Raw genomic sequence first — 7,783 nt, 5'->3', positions numbered from 1 at the left:
TAAAATATGATTAGCACTTTGATTCATACACGAGCGATACTTGTGGCAAAAACGTAACTTTTTTGATAAAGACGTTTTTATTGCCACAAAGCAACACTGGCATAAACGGCAAAGCACACAAACCCTCTCTGTCATCGCGGACGCTGTATATGTCATCCTTAAAGTGGGAAATTGCAGGATGTGATTCTAATTTAACGCCTGTTACACTACATTGATCAAAGTGCCCTCCGTGTGATGGGTCGCAGGAAATCGATTTCTGTAAAAAACAAATGTCACGACTGACACGAGTGAAGTTATAATCCGTGACTGTCAAAACATCATGTGTAAATAGAATCACGGGATCGGGAGAGCTGCGCACGCCCGCGCTATCGAGCTTTATCCACTGGAGCGGCCAGTCCATCATGCCGCCGTGAAGGGTGCACTTCCCCGTGGCAGTTACATGTCACTGGGGCCGAGCGGCGATCGTGAACACTAAAACAAATCCATCGTTGCTCAACGCGCCCCCCTCCTCCTCCTCCTCGTCCTCTAGCTCCAGCTTTGTGCGGTGCACATGCGACCGCCCCCGTGTTTTTTTCTAGAGGTGGGGGAGGGAAAGTAAGTGTCTAACTTATGTTATCGCCAACAGACATGGGAATGTGGAATTTCCACCGCTAGCAAAAGGGCTCTTTACGGGAGATGAGTGTCGCTCAATGCTGGTTTTCTGTGGGAAAAGCACTTCGACTTTGTTTTTCAAGCAAGGTATACAAAAATTGGCAAGACATTACAGCAGCCTACCCAACATTATAGCAAACATTGTCTTCTTCATCATCATCATCATAAATAAGCAGCCAGAGTTAATCCGCTGCTGGATGAAGGTCTCCACAAACCGCCGCCACCTCTCCCAATCCTGAGATGCAAGAATCCACCCAGGACCTGCACGTGAACTGATTTCATCGCTACATCTCCTCGGTAGATGTCATCTCAGACGAGTTCAATTTCCTTGATAACTTTAAAAAAGTATAAATAATTCTTGCCCATTGAGTGCTAGTTTGCAGTTGTTGTAGGTATGCACGTGTTATCAAAAGACTAACAAAACGCGAGTTAGCTCGTGTCAGATTTGGTGTAAATGTTAATAACGATAAGAAGGATGGAGCAGTGGTGCATTTCATTCACGCGCCACGCGATGAACGCGGCGACCTGACTTTTATTTCCGTTCACGGATGAAATGAGCGGCGCGTGATATCTGAACCGTGACTGGCCCCCCTCTCTCAAACCTGCACTGACTGGCGTGGTGGAATATGTTCAAAACTAGCCCCGCAATTTACACGGCACGGCGAGCCTCTTCGTCCAACAGTAGATTGACAAAGAGCTGCAAATGTGATGTCGAATGTCATTGGACAGAAGCGCAGATTACTTGATATTTTTTCCCACATCGGTGCACGGATATGATTATCGCATGAGGCTGAATCTTCAAAACAAAAATCAAATGAGATTGGGGTTACTTGTCGCCCTTTCGCAATCTCAGAAATATTTCCGTGCTATTACACGTTTGTTAATACATACGCTCACGCGCACACACCGAGGTGATGAATTCCGGTGAAAGTGGACACGTTCGCAAGCGGCCGCGAGCCTGACAAACATTTCAGTATTGTCACATGATGGGAGCAAAGGTAATCCGTTCCCAGAAAATATTCACATGAAGAAAGTGGACTTCCACCCCCCCCCTTCACGCACCTACCTCTGCCCCCCCCCCCACCTCCACCAAAAAAAGTAGCCATTTCAATGCAAGCTCTACAATTTGCGATGGCAAAGAATGCGATGACGCCTCAACCCGGGGGGAAAGCTGGGAAATCATTTCAGTTTTCAATAAAGTTGCAAATTTTCAATTTGGGGGCGAGTGCGTTTGAGTGTCCGATTTAGTATTATTATTTTATTCTTTCTTTCCTGCCACGCTCAGGCAAACGCGCGGTGGGGGGGGGGGGGTCAGGGCGTCGGTGCCCCGGGTGTAATGGGTGGCGGTGCTCGCGAGCGGAGCCGCGGAACGAGCTGACAGCTCTCATCCTCGCGGGGCCCGGCCCTAATGCCGCCTGATGGCTGTCCGAGACCGGGGCCCGGCCGCGCAGTGACTGATCGGCAGTCGGGGCAGGGAGACTGGCCGGCGTGCTTGGCGGGCGGCCGTGTAATTGACTTGAGCCCGGTAATGAAGGCAGAAGGCGCGAGGCGGCGAGCGGGAGTTGGGCGACTCTTCATTTCACTCGGAACGGCGGCGGCCACGACAGCGGTGGTGGTGGTGGTGGCGGCGGTGGTGGGAATGTGTGGGGGGTAATTAAGAGGTTTTTTATTTTAGTGAATGGTTGACTGTCGATAAAAATGATGTTTACCGTAAATCATGTTTTGCTTTATTAATCCCACGGGCTCTTTTTTTTATATTGGCATATATTGTGCGGACTGTATAGTTGTACGTTGCAGAAGAGGTATAAAGCAATGCTAAGTAACGAGCTGCTCTGTGTGTGTGTGTGTTGGGCTATGAGGTGAACACATACATCGTAGATGCTTGCAAATCATTCCCAAAAACATGCATTTCCAAACATCAAAATAGACACACTTCTGAGATTGCCTCGAGACTCTGTGCGGCTTTGCGGGCTAGATACCTGCAGAACAATTACCACCATTCCCTCTGACAACATGAAGCTGATTTTCCTTTTGAGAAAACAACAATACCACAAATACACCACTGTAACTTAGAAGCAAGCAGTAAGTCGGTGCATTTATAACCGATGCCAATTAATACAAATGCTATTCCGGTGTAATGTAGTTTTGCAGCTAAAGTGAAATAAATGAAAAGAGTTTTAACAAGTGTGGATGCACGTCTCAAAATTTACCACCAGACCCCGTTTTTGTCAAAGATTCAGAGGGCAAAAATTATTAACTTAGCCTGTAAATGTTCCCGGCCTGGTGGGTCAGAGGTGGGAAGGGATGGCGAACAGCCCATTCCTATCCGGTCACTCACACATCAAATCCAATTTTCGGAGAACTGGTAGGGGGTGGAGAGGCCGCTATGGGTGTGTGTGGTGGGGGGGTGTGTGAGCTGGACGGGGAGGGAGGGAACGGAGGATGGGAGGAGGTGCGAGACAGAGGCGTTGTTATCGGAGCTTGGGAAGGGGGCGTCTGGCGAGAAGAGCGGAGAGCTCAATCTGACTGGCAGCTCATCTGCCCTGTCAAGTGGCCGCCGAACAGATCGGGTCAGAGGGAAGCTCACGCCGGGCGGCACCGGGCTGCTTGCCGACCCAGAGGCCAATGGTTTTTGTGTATCTGGTGGAATACAGCCTCGCTGGCAGATTCCATTCTATTCCTCCAGGGTCCGCGAGGTCCCGTGACAGAATGTGTTCTTGTGTATTTTCACAAAGACCATTCTGCACGGGGTGAAGTGTTTTTTTTTTGTTACTTGGTTACCGGTTATGTGTTTTATGCTTCTGTGTTGGATACAAATTGATGTCGCGAACTTGTGCTAACCCCAAACACAAACAGCGTTTGTGTTTATTGAGATGCCCCGTTGGATTGCCTTTGTAGGTGGTCATGTTGAAATTGCAATGGCATCATTAATAGTAGCACGAGACATTGAAATGCCCCGTGCCTTCTCGTGTACACACATCGCTGAATAAAGGGGAAAAGGTGTAATGCACTTCAATGATATTATTACCTTATCGTTATCTTCATGAAACTAATACTCCCTAAAAAAAAGCCATTACAACATAATTATGTAAATTTAATGGCTGGCTTGAATTTGCTGGGCAATATTACTATGCTAAGTAAGTGGACTGTTAGTTTATCTTGAACGAAAAGCATAATACAACAGCACCACCACTTGGTTGGATTGGGTAACCGAACCATAAATGGATAGTGTAGTAACACCTCCACTGAATGTCCAATATATGTTTAATTTTGTGTGCACATTCTGATACAAGATGCCATGTGGCAGAGTAACATTCGGAGTTTTGCCTCCAATTTTGTTATTTGTGCATTTGCTTTATATTTAAATTCACGTCTACAAATGTACCACCGTACGAACAAATATTCAGTCTGTTTAACGACGGAAGGTCAGCAATGGGAAAGTAATGTTTTTAAACAAAAGCCGCACGCTCACCGTGACACGTGGGACAGATGCTGCACGAACCCATGAAATGCAATTTCCAGTTGGCCAATTGGCAGTACCTTCCATCTTCCATCTTCTAAATTATTTTTAGGCTGACAGATGCTGCTTCTTATTTCCCACGGTCAGCAGGGCCCATAGATTGTATGCCAATAAGGCTGGAGTCCATTAACACATTAAATTTAGTACACAGCAATAATCAAATTACACTTTCACATTAAAAGGCGGAGCAATCAATGCAATCTGCTTATTGCAATTAACAGACCTTTTGATGTCAACTTGAAACCCATCGATTCTTTAATTATGGTTTGAGTTCCATTCCTCCCCCCAGTATAATAACTTTTCCATTAAAATGGCTTTTTCGACCATAATTTAATTTATTATAATCAGGAGTGGGAGGGGAAATCAATTGAAATGACATAACCGGGAGAGAGCTCAAGATTCGCCTCGCACTAATTTATTAAATTACAGGCAGCATCCTTAACCCACCTGACCACAGACTCTATTAAAAATGATAATGAAGTTAGTGGCACATGTTGGATAACAGATGGCGACAATCATGTACTTGTACATCCAAGCTGCGTCTTGTTTTTTTGTGTTTGCCCTCCTGGTGCATCCCTCAATGCTGAACGAGCGCTTTAGCAACGACGCCGGCCTCGGCTTGGCCGTCTGATCCTCATGGCGGGACCCCGGGGTACCAAATAATACAAACTGGCCGAGGTAATTGAATAATTTATTTCTGGGACACTATTTTTTTCCAGGGGTGTACTTCACTCCGCGGCTGGGGTACCAATCAATCCGTAGTCGGTGCCACTCCGCGATGTCGAAACGCAGCGAGGACGATTGCGCTGAAACCCTGAACGCTCGTACGCACCGTGGTGGTGCATCATCGTGTACAGCTCGTGTCGAGATGAGTCGATTGCCGCATGGCCGACCATCAACAGACTAAAAATTACTGCATGATGAGGTTCATATAAAGGAACGGTTTTAACGCCGCACATTCCAGCGGGCGAAAAACATGGAACGTCGTTCTTTGCCTACAAAGTGCAATTTAACACTGAGCAGGCAAGCAGGGAGAAGTCGCATTCCCTACCCCGGTGACCTGACTCTTAACTCTTCTGACAGCTCCTGAGCACGCGGCTTTATAAACACTTCCTCCTGGGAAGAAAAAAAACATTGCCATTGAATTCATTTTTTTATTTGTTATCAACCTGTGAAAATTCGGTGTGCCCTGTTGGTCATTTGAAATGGACACCATGAGGATGTTCCTTTTTAGGGGCAATGCGTCCTTGACTTTTTTTGTTTGTTGCTTTACACCTTTTGGCCCTGTACGGCAGTTTTAGTTGAGAAATTGTGGTTATCGCACACTTGGACAGCAACGGTAAGCGCCGGCATCGTGGTCAGGAGGCATCTTGGGCTGCACGGTGTTCTACTGTGGCCTAGTCAGGCTATAACCACCAGGTATAATAATACTTGTTGTGTTGATTATTAAACTGTACTCTACTTCAGTGTCAAAACCAGCAATCAATCGTTCTTTACACATACATGTAGAATGAAACTTTGAAATCTAAACTATTTTGCCTCAGAAACCTTGATTTTTTTTTACGTACAAAAACACGTCTGGAGCCTACAACATATGTAAGTTAAAGCCAAATGTGAGTCGTGGCAAAAACAAAATCTGGTTGTGGAATGTTTGGAATTGGTTTCAAATGCCGAGGCGGTGCTGTTTGCAATCACACCACGTCCGATCACTACGTCGTCACATTTAAAAAATAAATGTTGAGCGGAGTGGGATATTGGAGGTTAATGCGCTTATGTGCGCGTCCAACTGGCGGTAGAGCGGAGTTACACTAGCAACAGTCATCAGCATCGTCTAATAACACAACATGGGAATGAGCAACGGGCTGGTTAACATTCCATAATACAAAAAGGGCTCACCTTAGACCTCCTGACAGAATAATGGACGATCCATTACCTCCCATTGAGCACTCCTTCCTGCCCCTTTAATGCTGCTAATTTATGTTCCGACAATAGCCTTATAATGTACAGAGTTAGCACACACAGTGGCAATGGAGGAGAGCTGTTAGAGAGATAATTAACAGCGTGCATTTAAGAAGCGATTAGTATGTAAATATTTCATTTCCCTAAAACATTAAGCTAATGCAAAAACAGTTGCAATCTATTTGTTTTAATTTCCTTATTCTAATGAGTCTGCACTATCTGCGGGTGATTGGATATAGATAATTATGCGGTGATTTCAATCTGGTTGCGCGGTATAGTGGTGGAAACAAAAAATAAATAAGACTTGATTCGACCCTAAGGATTTTGTGCATTCATCATTTATGTCACTTCTTGAAAGGATCTTTTTCCATTTGCATAAACTTCATTCTTGTGGCTCAGGGCTTGATTTCCCAACTCGATATTTTCTGAAACGCTGCCAAGGTTGGCTTTGAGTAGGGATTATTGGCGAAAGGCACTTCCACTAAAATACAAGGTGCTCCTATCCACGTGTATTACTACAATCATATGAACAGGTTTTAAGCACTTGCTTATCCTTGTACTTAAAATAATATTAGAATAAATGTACATTTGTAACTGCCCCATTCATCACTGGGCTACAATAGCCAGGAGTCTATGGTGAGCGAGGGGGCATTCAAGAAAACTTTCAAGAAATAACACAATGTTTCGTCGGCGGTCTAAAACAAGGCTGTGTGCTTACACACTCGGTGTGTGGTGATGTCACATGACATGCAAGGTATGGTGTGGGGAACCAACAGCAACGGTCGCAATTGTAAGTGGCGGTGACGTCGCCACAGCGCTTGTGCCAGGCTAGGTGCGCCTTGAGGCCACGTGGAGTGCTGAAGGCTCACTGGGAGGAACGAGCCAATGGTGACGAACTCGTGTTCACATCGACAACAACCTCCTGCGTGTTTTACTGCTGCTGCTGCTGCTGCTGCCACTCCTCCTCATCATTTACATCGTACACTCAATTTTCCCTCCGCGGAGTGTCACGTTATTTGCATAAACAGAACTTGTTAGAATCGGTTCGAACTCGACATTTAGCTCAATAGTCGTGATGACCTAGGTTATAAGATTTGCGCGTTTATAAAGTAACTTACCCATAATTTATTTATATATTTCTCTCTCTCGCTCTAAGACGCTTGATGTTGGTGACGGTGGCGCCGTAGCGGCAGATCGGTGTCCTTGGCGATGCTGAGGGCCTGGCACGAGGAGTCCGCGTGTCTGTGGAGAAGTCGCTGGCGGCGTTGGGCGGCCCTGCCGAGCGGCGGCTCCCTCTGGGCTTCGTCGTCATCTGCAGAGTGTGTTGAAGAGTTGTCCTCCATCCCCAGCATCAGAGGGCTGTAAAACGAAATAGGCCCATTACTCAAGACCTCGTGCTTTTGTCATTGGATCCTATGGTCACTGTTATCAGCCAAATGCAGTCGCGGACAAAGGATTCACTTGGGCCACCGATCAATAAAAACTATTCATTTCGGAGATTATCTCCTGAATTGATTTTTTTTAAAAGGCTTCTGAAATATAGGAAAATCGCAGAGGATAAAACGAGACACTCCAACTCTCGGGGGAGCGGCTCTCCATGTCACTTACACGGAACTGCGGTGTTATCTTGATGAAGCAGGAATTATCTGGAAA

The sequence above is a fragment of the Lethenteron reissneri genome, chromosome 9 (assembly GCF_015708825.2).
Source record: "Lethenteron reissneri isolate LAM-NWPU_2019-01 chromosome 9, ASM1570882v1, whole genome shotgun sequence".
Lineage (NCBI taxonomy): Eukaryota > Metazoa > Chordata > Hyperoartia > Petromyzontiformes > Petromyzontidae > Lethenteron > Lethenteron reissneri.
Note: the sequence above shows the minus strand (reverse complement) of the source record.